Here is a 14175-nt window from a genome sequence, read left to right as displayed (position 1 = left end):
TAAATAAGGATGCTAAGACTGTCCTCTGTAAGTAAGGGCAGCGTTTTAGAGCATTCTGGCTGGATCCTGGCAAGAAGAACTTTTCTGGGGGGACTGGGGCATCGTGAAAGTATACAGGCAAAAAAACAAACCCAGGATGGTTTAGAGATACGTAGGGGGACATTTATGAGGGAAAGTGGAAGAGGAGGAGGAAAAAGAATCAACCCACAAAAGGAATCTGAGTTGTGTCAGCAATGAAAATGTGGATGGGAAAGAGGAAGAGTTGTTAGACAGGTTGAGGATTGCCATTGTGTGGACAGGCGGAGTCCCCCAAAACCCTAGGCGGCCCCCGTGTGGAATAACAACTCAAGACAATGTGCTATGGGATTAAAATTGGTCACAACCTTATTATGTTTCAGGCATTGGATGATAATCCCTCCCAGTCCCCCGCCGGAGATCTGGGGAACATCAGGGTTATCTGGAGTGGGGGGGGGGGATGGTCTGGCTCCGGAGAACATATGTTCAAGCAGTTATGCCACCGTCGCAGGGGAGAGCAATTACGCCCTCTCGGCGTACGGCCAAAGCCTCCCCTCAAACAATCCCTTTAACAGGGAACCCTAGCATCGCCTTCACAAAGAGAAGGGGGCGTGAGTCACCGCTACACCCCCACCCCCATTTAGAGAAGATAGACTAAAGGATTCTGCCCAAGGCCTTTATATTAACAGTTACCACGGTTAGAGAATATGGTGGATTTGAGTTTATTACTGCATTTCTGAATGTGTCTCTTTATTCAGCATATTGGGTCACAGTGCAAAAAGGATATGAGCGTTGCATCCATCCTGTTTTGAATGTAATCCATTCATTAGCGTGCCTGCAATCTGAAGCCTGCAGAACTGCCATGGAATCTGTTCCAAGAATCTCCCTTCAACTCCGAACCAAGTTACATGTACATTTTACATTCTAACTCATTGTGGGAGGCTCTGTGTTATTTTTAATTAGTTCGTAGCATTATTGTTTTTCTCGTGACTGTTTCAGAGCGAAAATAATTGCTGAATCATGGCAAACATTGCAGAGGAACGCCTGGTATCTGCCAGCTCAGTGCCATCCAATTCCATGTCTGCGCAATGTGCATATGTATTCAGTGTCTCTTCTTGTTGTTGCTGTTGGGGAGAGATGGGGACTACCACTAGCTCTTGAGGGAGCTGGAAGATAAAGGAGATGATCAGAGAAGCCTCTTTCTATTTCTTTTTTCTCAGACATTCAAGATAAAAAATCCCAACTGCCTATATTAACAAGAACATTGAAAACCTAGGGGAACGGACAAATCTACCATCTTCTTTGTAGCTGTTACTGTGTGTGTGTAACTTTGATCTCTTAGAAATAATTTATATGGATAACGTATACCAGGCTAAACATTAGCAGATATCAAGAGAGGCATATATCAAGCAAAGTACAAGGAACATTGCAGATGAGAATACGTATTGTTTTTGGAAATGAAACCCCAGAAACATTGAGATTATGATTAAAAAACTGGGCATTTTAAAATCTGAAAAAAAATGGATGTCACCAGTGCTTTTTTTCCTAAAACAATGTCAAGGGTTACTCTGGTTTTCCTAATCATATTTAAATACTGCCCCTCAATGAGGCCAAACATAGACCTTAAACACAAATTGTATAGGGGGGGTGTGTTCCCCTGCGTCCCCCCAGAAAATAAACACTGGGTGTGACCCATATTTGCGTCCTTTTGTGTAATCAAATAACATACGGGTTGAGACAAGGTGCCATTAGTAATTAAGGATATGTGCTTCCAACAAAGGCATCCAACCAGGGACTATAATAATCTATAATGAAATATGAACTCTTGAATGAGATGACACTCTTCCCCCGTGGGGTTAATCATTGAAAGAAAAATGTTTGTGAGATTTCTAGGCATTTCTGCCAAGTGCCCATTAGGAAAGAGCAATGCTGACTCAAGGCGTGGAAGCCAAAAGCAAACGGTATAAATGCTCCAGACATTTTTGTCTTCCTCACCAGAGTCTTCCAGCTTCCCTTGACTTCGGTTGCTCAGCCTTTCCAGCTCTTGGTAAGTTGTCTTTAAATCAAAGCTTTAATAGGAAAAGGGCACAGAGGCATTCAGCGACTCTGGAGGAGATTCGCTAGGGATTGTGTTTTGAAAACTTAAGGAGCAGCTAAAGCTATTTTTTTGCCATCTGCATACTACCCCTGCTTTTTCCTGAGGGACTAATTGCCGTCATTAACAGCCGTCAATAGGTTTACCATACCCATTGAGTCAATCACCCATCTCCTACTACCTTCCTGAGAAATGTCCACCCTATATATCTTCTTTATTCTTCGGTAAACACTCATAACTTTGTAAGATTGTTTTCCATAAACATGGTTTTAATAATGAGTCCCTAAGTGACTGTGGAGGCCAATTCTGGATCCACACATCCTTCCACAGTGGGGACATTGGTTTCTGGGCAGGATTTGATCACGGTGTGGATTTGCCAAGGATGCCTTCCTCATAGCACGTTTCTCCCTTGAGTCCTGAGTACGAGTGTCTTCAGAGCAGATGACACCTTTGGCAAAGGCTGTTTTCCAACTGGAGCACTCGCAGACGAGGTGTCAGTGTTTATACTACATTTTTTAAGATTTGCCTTTAGACAGACTATAAACATCTTTTGTTGACCACCAGCATTACACTTTCCATTTGCATTTTTAAGTTCAGAATACAGTAGTTGCTTTGGAAGAGGATCATCAGGCATCCGTACAACACGACCAGTCCAATGAAGTTGATGTTGAAGAATCATTGCTTCAACACTGGTGATCTTTGCTTCTTCCAGTACACTGATCTTAGTTTGCCTGTCTTGCCGAGTGATGTGTAAAATTTTTTGAAGACACTGTTAAGGTCTGGTGACTTTTGTTTCAGAGTATCTGAAGAAGTGCGCATGCACACAAAAGCTTATACCCAGAACAAACTTAGATGGTCTCTAAGGTGCTACTAGACATTTTTTTTATTTTATTTTTGAGGAGCAGGGTAATTAGAAAGTTGCAGGCTTTCACATTTGCCTCATAGATTTGGTGTGAATCGCAGTGGAAACATGAAAATACTTACATAGCTGGAATAGTGTAATGGATTTGTTTTTGCCTGAGTGGACTGTCTAATCCAGGGACTCAAAGTGCCTTATGAGGAATGAGGATTCACTCTATTCACATACTAAGGGTAATACAGTTGTACCATTGTTTTCGAACAGCATAGTTCTCAAACGCTTTGGTTCCCGAACGCCGCAAACCCGGAAGTGACTGTCCCAGTTTGCGAACTATTTTTGGAAGCCAAACATCCAATGGGGCTTCTGTGGCTTCCGATCGGCTGCAGGAACTTCCTGCATTCCATCAGAAGCCGCGCTTTGGTTTCTGAATGTTTCTGAAGTCGAACGGACTTCCGGAATGGATTCTGTTCGACTTCTGAGGTACGACTGTATAGGAGAGGTTTTTTTAATTGACTAAGCCTTTAACAAAGTAACCAAGGACCACCTAAGGTCACTCTTTGAACTTGTATACCCACCTCCTCAAATTTGTAGTTTTGACTCGCCTCATGCTGTTGCCATGCAGGTGTGTGAGGAACGAAGACCTCATTCTGCCAAAAAAAGGGAGAAAAAGTTGGGAGGATAAGGGTTTTTTTTTGTTTTTTTGTGTGTCTGTATATCGCCTGCTAAAAATCTATCTGCTTGTTATATTTTACTATTTACTGTGATGTAACTGAACACCACTTTCAGAAAAGATTGCTCATAGTATTTATTGATGCAAAATTTGTAATTAAAACAGAATCCGAGTAGACATTAGAGTACACCATCTTAAAAACTTCCATGTTATTTTTTCCAGATTCACACCAGTTGTTCTACAATGACTACAGCTGCAATGACACCCATTATGAAATGCAGCATGCCTATTGAAGTATTAACAGAGGCAGCCGACGGAACACTTAGGCCGATGACAGTGTGGGTGGAGATGGAGATTGATGTTATGAAACAGGGAACAAACACGACTCTCCCCAACCCCACCCCTGCCCAGATAACTCAGGCTAGCATGCATGCTCCTTCATCAGCAATGCAGCTTCCTTCACTGATGCACCCAAATTCTTTTGCTTACAATCTCCCTTCTCATCCAGCGACAGTTCCTATACTGAGACGAAGATGAGCTTGTCTCTCTTTCGAATGGGATTGTGATCCCCCACAGGAACGGGGTGTGGGGAATGGTACCTGAAATGCACACCAAGGATCAACGTCTAATGGCCATTTGTCATGGATGCTGTAGTTGAGATTCCTGCATTGCAGAGGGTTGGACTTGATGGCCCTTGTGGTCCCTTCCAACTCGACAATTCTATGATTGTATGGTGTCAGGAATGCTGAGCCTCCACCATCCAGACAAACCAGAATGGATTGGATCAAAAGGTTGCTCAGCATTTCTGACACTCTCGCCTACACATCCTTGATCAATGCTTCTTTGAGCTTTCCTTCTATCTCTCTTTAGCACATCCTTTCTGTTTCCTTTCTATCACTCATTGATGGCACTCTTAATATGCTTCAGGCCCGCAAGAGTTCTGATGCTTCCAGTTCCCTGAGAATCTCTTTCTTCCCCTGTGTTCCTTTGCCTTGTGTCAATTATAAATTCATCTGTCACTTTGTCATTTAACTCTTTTGTGGCTGAAAGGATTGTCGACCTATTTGAAGACGCTCACCTAAGAAATGCTTTCATGATCTCCTCTTTCCACTACAATAAACGCTATCTATCTGCATCATAATTATATTTTTGGTTCTGTTCATTTTTCACTTATTTTACGCATTCCTAGGTTTCACTCCTAGGCATGGGGGGGGGGCATGTCTATCTTAGATACATTATTTCCAGTAGGTCTACACTGAGTAGAACTTAGCTGGCTACAGCCCTACATCTAAAAAGAACAGCCCCCATACATATTATAAAAAAGGTCCTCACATTTTATAATACAAATCAGAAATGTAGGGAAGATAATGCCATAGTTAGTTGGTTATTTCAGCAGCAGCAGACACCACTGCAATACGTATTAGGTAGTTATGATTTTATATATTTGGATGTGAGGGCTATCAGGCTGCAACATCCATTGTCCCGTTGATTGCCAGGGTTGATTCGGCTGATCTGGCTAGCTAGGCAAGTGCAGCGCGTAGCGTGGGTTGTCAGCACCGGGGGCAAGGCAGGTAATTTGTGCCCCCTAATCCGGGGCAAGGCAAGGAATTTGTGCCCCTAACCCCTACCCTGCCGCTGCTGGCAGCTTCTTCTTGCTGCTGGTCTGGTCTGGTGTGGTTCTCTCCCGCGCTCAGCGCTGCGCTGGGCGGCGACTGCACTGTCCCTCCCCCAGATAGTCCCTCGCTCTCTCTCCGCACCGCACACCTGGCACCCACCCCCTCCACAGTGGGCGGTGACCCAATGGCTCAGATCGGATTCGCACAGGCAGCACTGCAGTGAGAGAGAGTGAGTGAGCCAGGTAGGGGCAGAGAGCTGCGAGTGCGAGCGCGCCCCCCCCCCAGATGTTCGCCTGGTGCGGCAGGCCCCCCACGCTATGCCACTGGGCAAGTGTCCCCTCCCTCCCTCATTGGTCCATGTGCACCCCCCTGTCAGTACACCTTTGAGCCGATGCCAATGACTGGGCTGTACAACTGGATCTGCCATGACTGGGCTAGGAGACTGGAGCACTTCTAGAGACCTTCCACTCCTGGAAAGCAGGTCTAAGTGAACTGGACCCACAACTGTGAGTTGTGAGCACCAAACTCAGCAGAGTATAAACAACACAGAAGAAAGCTGTGAAGCATATCTTCTTTTATTTCTAATAGCTACTGCAAGCTAAAACTCAAGCGCTACTGGCTTGAATGAGTGTTACAGCTCCCACTCAGCCATCCAATGTCCACATAGATAACATTCAGATTCCCCACAGAGTCAGGCAGGAGAAGAAGAAGTGAAGAGCGGTTTCCTCCCCCTCCTTTCTGAAAACATCATATCAGGAGATTCTCACAATGGGAGGCGGTGAAAATATCCACACACACCACACACACACACACCCGAAGCTGCATGCTTGGCGAAAGAGGATGGCCATCCCAGATAGGAATGCACTGTTCTTTGGTCAAGGGCATACAATACATGAATAGAAATAAAGTGAAAAGAAGGTGTGCTCTTTCCGCCTCGCTACCTCTCTCGCAGAACTAAAACATGGCTAGGGAAAGATTCAATGCACCCCAGAGAAAGGGAAAAATGCCAGTTCTCTATGCGTGTGTCAGATGTACATTCCAAACCTGAAAGTGCACTTCATTCAGCCAGGAATGATTGGAAGAAGCCCAGAGAGAGTTGCACATTCTGCCTGGGGACATTGTTCTATGATGAGCGCTTTTAACTGGGTGCCTAGTGAAGTACATGACACAGAGGAGTGATCATTTCACGTTTAGCCAACCTCTATCAGCACCATCAGACCTTACAGCGCAACATCAGAGGGTCCTTAAACATGTATTTCAAAGATTTGCAACAGGACTGTGAAGAGGTTCTGACGTTTGCTGTCACTCCCTGCTTTGTTCAGCAGCTAGGACACCACACATAGCTGAGGAGAGGGAGCCAGTGTGGGAAATAAGGATGCTGAAACTGTCCTCTGTAAGTAAGGGCATCATTTTAGAGCATTCTGGCTGGATCCTGTCAAGAAGAACTTTTCTGGGGGGACTGGGGCATCATGCAGGTATACAAGAAGAAAACAAAACCCCCAGATGGTTTAGAGATACGTAGGTGGACATTTGTGAGGGCAAGTGGAAGAGGAGGAGGAAAAAGTGTTAAGTTGTGTTTGAAAATATCAAACGACACAGTGATTATTGAAACAGCTCTTTTTTTATTCAGAGGCCAGAACAGAACTGAGCTGAAGGGCTCAGTCAGCCTGCATATATAGAGCTCCAGTACAACGTTACTCTAGCAACTTTCTAAAACTATCCAATCACTGAACGTCACTTTCGATCCTTCATTTGCATAAGATTCTACGGTATCCCCCTGCTGGCCCAGGGTGAGAATTTCAGTACATAACAAAAAGAGTCAACCCACAAAAGGAATCTGAGTTGTGTCAGCAATGATAATGTGGATGGGAACACTACGGCACGGGGACTAACAGTACAGGAGCTAAAATCCAAGACACAGGGATTAGAGGAAGAAAAACAAAGAGGGTTCAGGCAGAAGGGTTGGAATTGAGAAAAGGCCAGGAAAAATTAAAGAGGAGGTGGCGGAGGCTAATGTCTCCCAGGAAGCAGCCTGCGATGCGATTGCGGTTTTGGAAATGTGTCAGAAGGAAAAGATTCTCTGTCTTAGATGAATTTCAGAAGAACCAGAGGAAGATATAAGGTCCAAATTGATTAAGGAGTTGCTTAATTAGATAGAGGTACAGGAAGAACTAATGGAAAACTCATTTGATTAAATCTTCTGAATTAAATCAAGCTTTGCAAAGGTGAAAAAAAGTTACCAGGAGACTGTCTGGTAAATTTCAATTTACGCCAAATCAGAGACCAAATATTACAAACGAACTATCAGAATAGATTACAGATAGGAGAGAAAAATAAAATTAATCTAAAATAAATTGCCTTCCAACTGCTAAAAATCCCAAGCTAATTCCAATTTTTTGACAGATGCTCTAAGAAATAAGCAAATTCCATATAGATGGGAATTCCTGAAGGGAGTTTCTTTTACATATAAAAATAAGAAACAACGATGCAGAGATATATCTGAAGCGTAGAAATTTCAGATGAAAAATTTAATATAAGAATTAGGAAAAGGGATGCTCGGGACAGGAACAGAAAGGGGGATAGAGGAATTATCTGAGGATAGCAATGATAAACAGGAAGAAGAGGAAGAGTAATAAAGACATTATTAAAGCAGGAATAATAATAAAATTATTTTTCCTTATATTAAACCAGAATGGCAGATTAAAAATACTAACTTGGAATGAAAATGGCTTAAATCAAAAATACAGTGTGATTACCTAACAATCCCTCCCCAAGAAGAACCGTTGCACAATTTACTACAGCGGGATGATTAAGAACGGTGTGGAAATGAATTACTAACCAATGGCTTGGTTTATGGAGATCTGGAAAAGAATAAAAGGCTTTTGGAATGACGCAGTTATAAAAAGAGAGTCGCCATGTTGGCAGGCTTTGTTGCAGGATTGATGATCAAGGGGGAGGAAGCCATGGCTTTGTTATTATTTTGGACTGCTGGCAGAACCCTCTGAGAAGATCGAGAAAGGAGTGACAGGCCTGTGAAGATTAATGAGCAGACGGTAAGATTGTTTTTTCTATGGGAGTGATGAAATGCATTTGCCGTCTGAATATGACGCTTGGATGAATGGAAAAACCCACACAGGATTATAAAAATGCTTGTTTTCAACTCGCTTGTGGAGACTATCAGAGGTCACAAAGAGAAAGGAAAAATATACAAAAACAACAAGAAGAGATGAGGAAAACAACAAAGAGAGGATTGGACAGAATTGTGAACATTATTTGGACAGAACTGTGAACATCAAAGCAGCAGCAATAAGATGATCGGATCTCTTTCGGAGCTCGAAATATGGGTACCCCAACAGAAATTTAAAATTTGGCTCTGTAATTTGGAATTAACGTGATTTGATTGGTTTGTTAATAAAAATTATTTTTAAAAAAATAAATAAATAGAAAAATACAAGGAACATTGGAGATGAGAATACTTCTTGTTTTTTCAATATAAAACCCCAGAAACCTTGAGATTTTGATTTTTAAAAATTGGGCATTTTGAAATCTGAAAACAATGGATGTGATCCATATTTGCATTCATTTCTATAATCAAATAATATAAGGGTTGAGACAAGGTGGCATTAGCAATTAAGGATATGTGCTTCCAACAAAGGCATCCAGCCAGGGACTATAAGAATCTATAGTGAAATATAAACACTTGAATGAGATTACACTGTTCCCCCATGGGTTTAATTATTGAAAGAAAAACTTTGTGAGCTTTCTAGGCATTTGGGCAGAACCCTGACGTTTGCTGTCACTCCCTGCTTTGCTCAGCAGCTTAGATACCACACACAGCTGAGGAGAGGGAGCCAGAAGAGTGGTAAATAAGGATGCTAAGACTGTCCTCTGTAAGTAAGGGCAGCGTTTTAGAGCATTCTGGCTGGATCCTGGCAAGAAGAACTTTTCTGGGGGGACTGGGGCATCGTGAAAGTATACAGGCAAAAAAACAAACCCAGGATGGTTTAGAGATACGTAGGGGGACATTTATGAGGGAAAGTGGAAGAGGAGGAGGAAAAAGAATCAACCCACAAAAGGAATCTGAGTTGTGTCAGCAATGAAAATGTGGATGGGAAAGAGGAAGAGTTGTTAGACAGGTTGAGGATTGCCATTGTGTGGACAGGCGGAGTCCCCCAAAACCCTAGGCGGCCCCCGTGTGGAATAACAACTCAAGACAATGTGCTATGGGATTAAAATTGGTCACAACCTTATTATGTTTCAGGCATTGGATGATAATCCCTCCCAGTCCCCCGCCGGAGATCTGGGGAACATCAGGGTTATCTGGAGTGGGGGGGGGGGATGGTCTGGCTCTGGAGAACATATGTTCAAGCAGTTATGCCACCGTCGCAGGGGAGAGCAATTACGCCCTCTCGGCGTACGGCCAAAGCCTCCCCTCAAACAATCCCTTTAACAGGGAACCCTAGCATCGCCTTCACAAAGAGAAGGGGGCGTGAGTCACCGCTACACCCCCACCCCCATTTAGAGAAGATAGACTAAAGGATTCTGCCCAAGGCCTTTATATTAACAGTTACCACGGTTAGAGAATATGGTGGATTCAGTGGCGTAGCGTGGGGGGTGCAGGGGGGGCCGGCCGCACCGGGCGCAACATCTGGGGGTTAGGGTTAGGGGGCACAAATCCACGGGTTAGGGGGCGCAAATCCACGGGTTAGGGGACACAAATCCACGGGTTAGGGGGCTCAAATCCACGGGTTAGGGGGCGCAAATTACTTGCCTTGCCCCGGGTGCTGACAACCCACGCTACGCCACTGGGTGGATTTGAGTTTATTACTGCATTTCTGAATGTGTCTCTTTATTCAGCATATTGGGTCACAGTGCAAAAAGGATATGAGCGTTGCATCCATCCTGTTTTGAATGTAATCCATTCATTAGCGTGCCTGCAATCTGAAGCCTGCAGAACTGCCATGGAATCTGTTCCAAGAATCTCCCTTCAACTCCGAACCAAGTTACATGTACATTTTACATTCTAACTCATTGTGGGAGGCTCTGTGTTATTTTTAATTAGTTCGTAGCATTATTGTTTTTCTTGTGACTGTTTCAGAGTCAAAATAATTGCTGAATCATGGCAAACATTGCAGAGGAACGCCTGGTATCTGCCAGCTCAGTGCCATCCAATTCCATGTCTGCGCAATGTGCATATGTATTCAGTGTCTCTTCTTGTTGTTGCTGTTGGGGAGAGATGGGGACTACCACTAGCTCTTGAGGGAGCTGGAAGATAAAGGAGATGATCAGAGAAGCCTCTTTCTATTTCTTTTTTCTCAGACATTCAAGATAAAAAATCCCAACTGCCTATATTAACAAGAACATTGAAAACCTAGGGGAACGGACAAATCTACCATCTTCTTTGTAGCTGTTACTGTGTGTGTGTAACTTTGATCTCTTAGAAATAATTTATATGGATAACGTATACCAGGCTAAACATTAGCAGATATCAAGAGAGGCATATATCAAGCAAAGTACAAGGAACATTGCAGATGAGAATACGTATTGTTTTTGGAAATGAAACCCCAGAAACATTGAGATTATGATTAAAAAACTGGGCATTTTAAAATCTGAAAAAAAATGGATGTCACCAGTGCTTTTTTTCCTAAAACAATGTCAAGGGTTACTCTGGTTTTCCTAATCATATTTAAATACTGCCCCTCAATGAGGCCAAACATAGACCTTAAACACAAATTGTATAGGGGGGGTGTGTTCCCCTGCGTCCCCCCAGAAAATAAACACTGGGTGTGACCCATATTTGCGTCCTTTTGTGTAATCAAATAACATACGGGTTGAGACAAGGTGCCATTAGTAATTAAGGATATGTGCTTCCAACAAAGGCATCCAACCAGGGACTATAATAATCTATAATGAAATATGAACTCTTGAATGAGATGACACTCTTCCCCCGTGGGGTTAATCATTGAAAGAAAAATGTTTGTGAGATTTCTAGGCATTTCTGCCAAGTGCCCATTAGGAAAGAGCAATGCTGACTCAAGGCGTGGAAGCCAAAAGCAAACGGTATAAATGCTCCAGACATTTCTGTCTTCCTCACCAGAGTCTTCCAGCTTCCCTTGACTTCGGTTGCTCAGCCTTTCCAGCTCTTGGTAAGTTGTCTTTAAATCAAAGCTTTAATAGGAAAAGGGCACAGAGGCATTCTGTGACTCTGGAGGAGATTCGCTAGGGAATGTGTTTTGAAAACTTAAGGAACAGCTAAAGCTATTTTTTTGTCATCTGCATACTACCCCTGCTTTTTCCTGAGGGACTAATTGCCATCATTAACAGCCGTCAATAGGTTTACCATACCCATTGCGTCAATCACCCATCTCCTACTACCTTCCTGAGAAATGTCCACCCTATATATCTTCTTTATTCTCCGGTAAACTCTCATAACCTTGTAAGATTGTCTTCCATAAACATGGTTTTAATAATAAGTCCCTAAGTGACTGTGGAGGCCAATTCTGGATCCAAACATCCTTCCACAGTGGGGACATTGGTTTCTGGGCAGGATTTGATCACGGTGTGGATTTGCCAAGGGGCCTTCCTCATAGCACGTTTCTCCCTTGAGTCCTGAGTTGAGTGTCTTCAGAGCCCATGACACCTTTGGCAAAGGCTGTTCTCCAACTGGAGCACTCGCAGGCCAGTTGTCAGTGTTTATACTACATTTTTAAAGATTTGCCTTTAGACAGACTATAAACGTCTTTTGTTGACCACCAGCATTACACTTTCCATTTCCATTTTTAAGTTCAGAATACAGTAGTTGCTTTGGAAGAGGATCATCAGGCATCCGCACAACACGACCAGTCCAATGAAGTTGATGTTGAAGAATCATTGCTTCAACACCGGTGATCTTTGCTTCTTCCAGTACACTGATATTAGTTTGCCTGTCTTGCCGAGTGATGTGTAAAATTTTTAGAAGACACTGTTAAGATCTGGTGACTTTTGTTTCAGAGTATCTGAAGAAGTGTGCATGCACACAAAAGCTTATACCCAGAACAAACTTAGATGGTCTCTAAGGTGCTACTAGACATTTTTTTTATTTTATTTTTGAGGGGCAGGGTAATTAGAAAGTTGCAGACTTTCACATTTGCCTGATAGATTTGGTGTGAATCGCAGTGGAAACATGAAAATACTTACATAGCTGGAATAGTGTAATGGATTTGTTTTTGCCTGAGTGGATTGTCTAATCCAGGGACACAAAGTGCATTATGAGGAATGAGGATTCACTCTATTCACACACTAAGGGTAATGCAGTTGTACCTTGGTTTTCGAACAGCATAGTTCTCAAACGCTTTGGTTCCCGAACGCCGCAAACACAGAGGTGACTGTCCCAGTTTGACAACAATTTTTGGAAGCCGAACATCCAATGGGGCTTCTGTGTCTTCCGATTGGCTGCTGGAGCTTCCTGCATTCCATCAGAAGCTGCGCTTTGGTTTCTGAATATTTTTGAAGTCAAATTTACTTCCGGAATGGATTCTGTTTGACTTCCGACGTATGACTGTACAGGAGAGTTTTTTTATCTGACTAAGCCTTTAACAAAGTAACCAAGGAAAACCTAAGGTCACTCTTTGAACTTGTATATCCCCCTCCTCAAATTTGTAGTTTTGACTTGCCTCATGCTGTTGCCATGCAGGTGTGTGAGGAACGAAGACGTCATTCTCCCCACAAAAAGGGAGGAAAAGTTGGGAGGATGAGGGGTTTTTTTTTGCTTTTTTGTGTGTCTGTATATCGCCTTGCTAAAAATCTATCTGCTTGTTATATTTTACTATTTACTGTGATGTAACTGGACACCACTTTCAGAAAAGATTGCTCATAGTATTTATTGATGCAAAATTTGTAATTAAAACAGAATCCGAGTAGACATTAGAGTACACCATCTTAAACACTTCCATGTTATTTTTTCCAGATTCACACCAGTTGTTCTACGATGAATACAGATGAAATGACACCCATTATGAAATGCAGCATGCCTATTGAAGTAATGACGCGGGCAGCCGACGGAACACTTAGGCCGATGACTATAATGGTGGAGATGGAGATTGATGTTATGAAACAGGGAACAAACACGACTCTCCCCAACCCCACCCCTGCCCAGATAACTGAGGCTAGCATGCTTGCTCCTTCATCAGCAATGCAGCTGCCTTCACTGATGCACCCAAATTCTTTTGCTTACAATCTCCCCTCTCATCCAGCGACAGTTCCTATACTGAGACGAAGATGAGCTTGTCTCTCTTTCGAATGGGATTGTGATCCCCCACAACAACGGGGGGTGGGGAATGGTACACCATTGAAATGCACACCATGGATCAACGTCTAATGGCCATTTGTCATGGATTCTGTAGTTGAGATTCCTGCATTGCAGAGGGTTGGACTTGATGGCCCTTGTGGTCCCTTCCAACTCTCCAATTCTATGATTGTACAGTGTCAGGAATGCTGAACCTCCACCATCCAGACAAACCAGAATGGATTGGAGCAAAAGGTTGCTCAGCATCTCTGACACTCTCGCCTACACATCCCTGATCAATGCTTCTTGGAGCTTTCCTTCTGTCTCTCTTTAGCGCATCCTTTCTGTTTCCTTTCTATCACTCATTGATGGCACTCTGAATATCCTTCAGGCCTGCAAGAGTTCTGATGCTTCCAGTTCCCCGAGAATTTCTTCCTTCCCCTGTGCACTTTTGCCTTGTGTCAATTATAAATTCATCTGTCACTTTGTCATTTAACTCTTTTGTGGCTGAAAGGATTGTCGACCTATCTGAAGCCGCTCACCTAAGAAATGTTTTCATGATCTCCTCTTTCCACTACAATAAACACTATCTATCTGCATCATAATTATATTTTTGGTTCTGTTCATTTTTCACTTATTTTACTCATTCCTAGGTTT

General features: G+C 43.1%; 2 long non-coding RNA genes across 2 annotated transcripts in view; one reads left to right on the top strand and one right to left on the bottom strand.

Annotated features, from left to right (window-relative positions):
* LOC310694388 overlaps positions 1 to 14175 on the bottom strand; it is a 123374-nt gene that overhangs the window by 20311 nt on the left and 88888 nt on the right. The gene's annotated exons all lie outside the window — the stretch shown is intronic.
* LOC310694070 lies at positions 1945 to 4780 on the top strand. Its single transcript, XR_014519519.1, has 2 exons — positions 1945 to 2062; positions 3862 to 4780. It is a non-coding gene; the product is annotated as an uncharacterized lncRNA (long non-coding RNA).

The sequence above is a fragment of the Podarcis liolepis genome (genome assembly GCF_965112155.1).
Source record: "Podarcis liolepis genome assembly, chromosome: 15".
Classification (NCBI taxonomy): Eukaryota; Metazoa; Chordata; class Lepidosauria; order Squamata; family Lacertidae; genus Podarcis; species Podarcis liolepis.
This window is presented reverse-complemented; position numbering and strand designations above follow the sequence as displayed.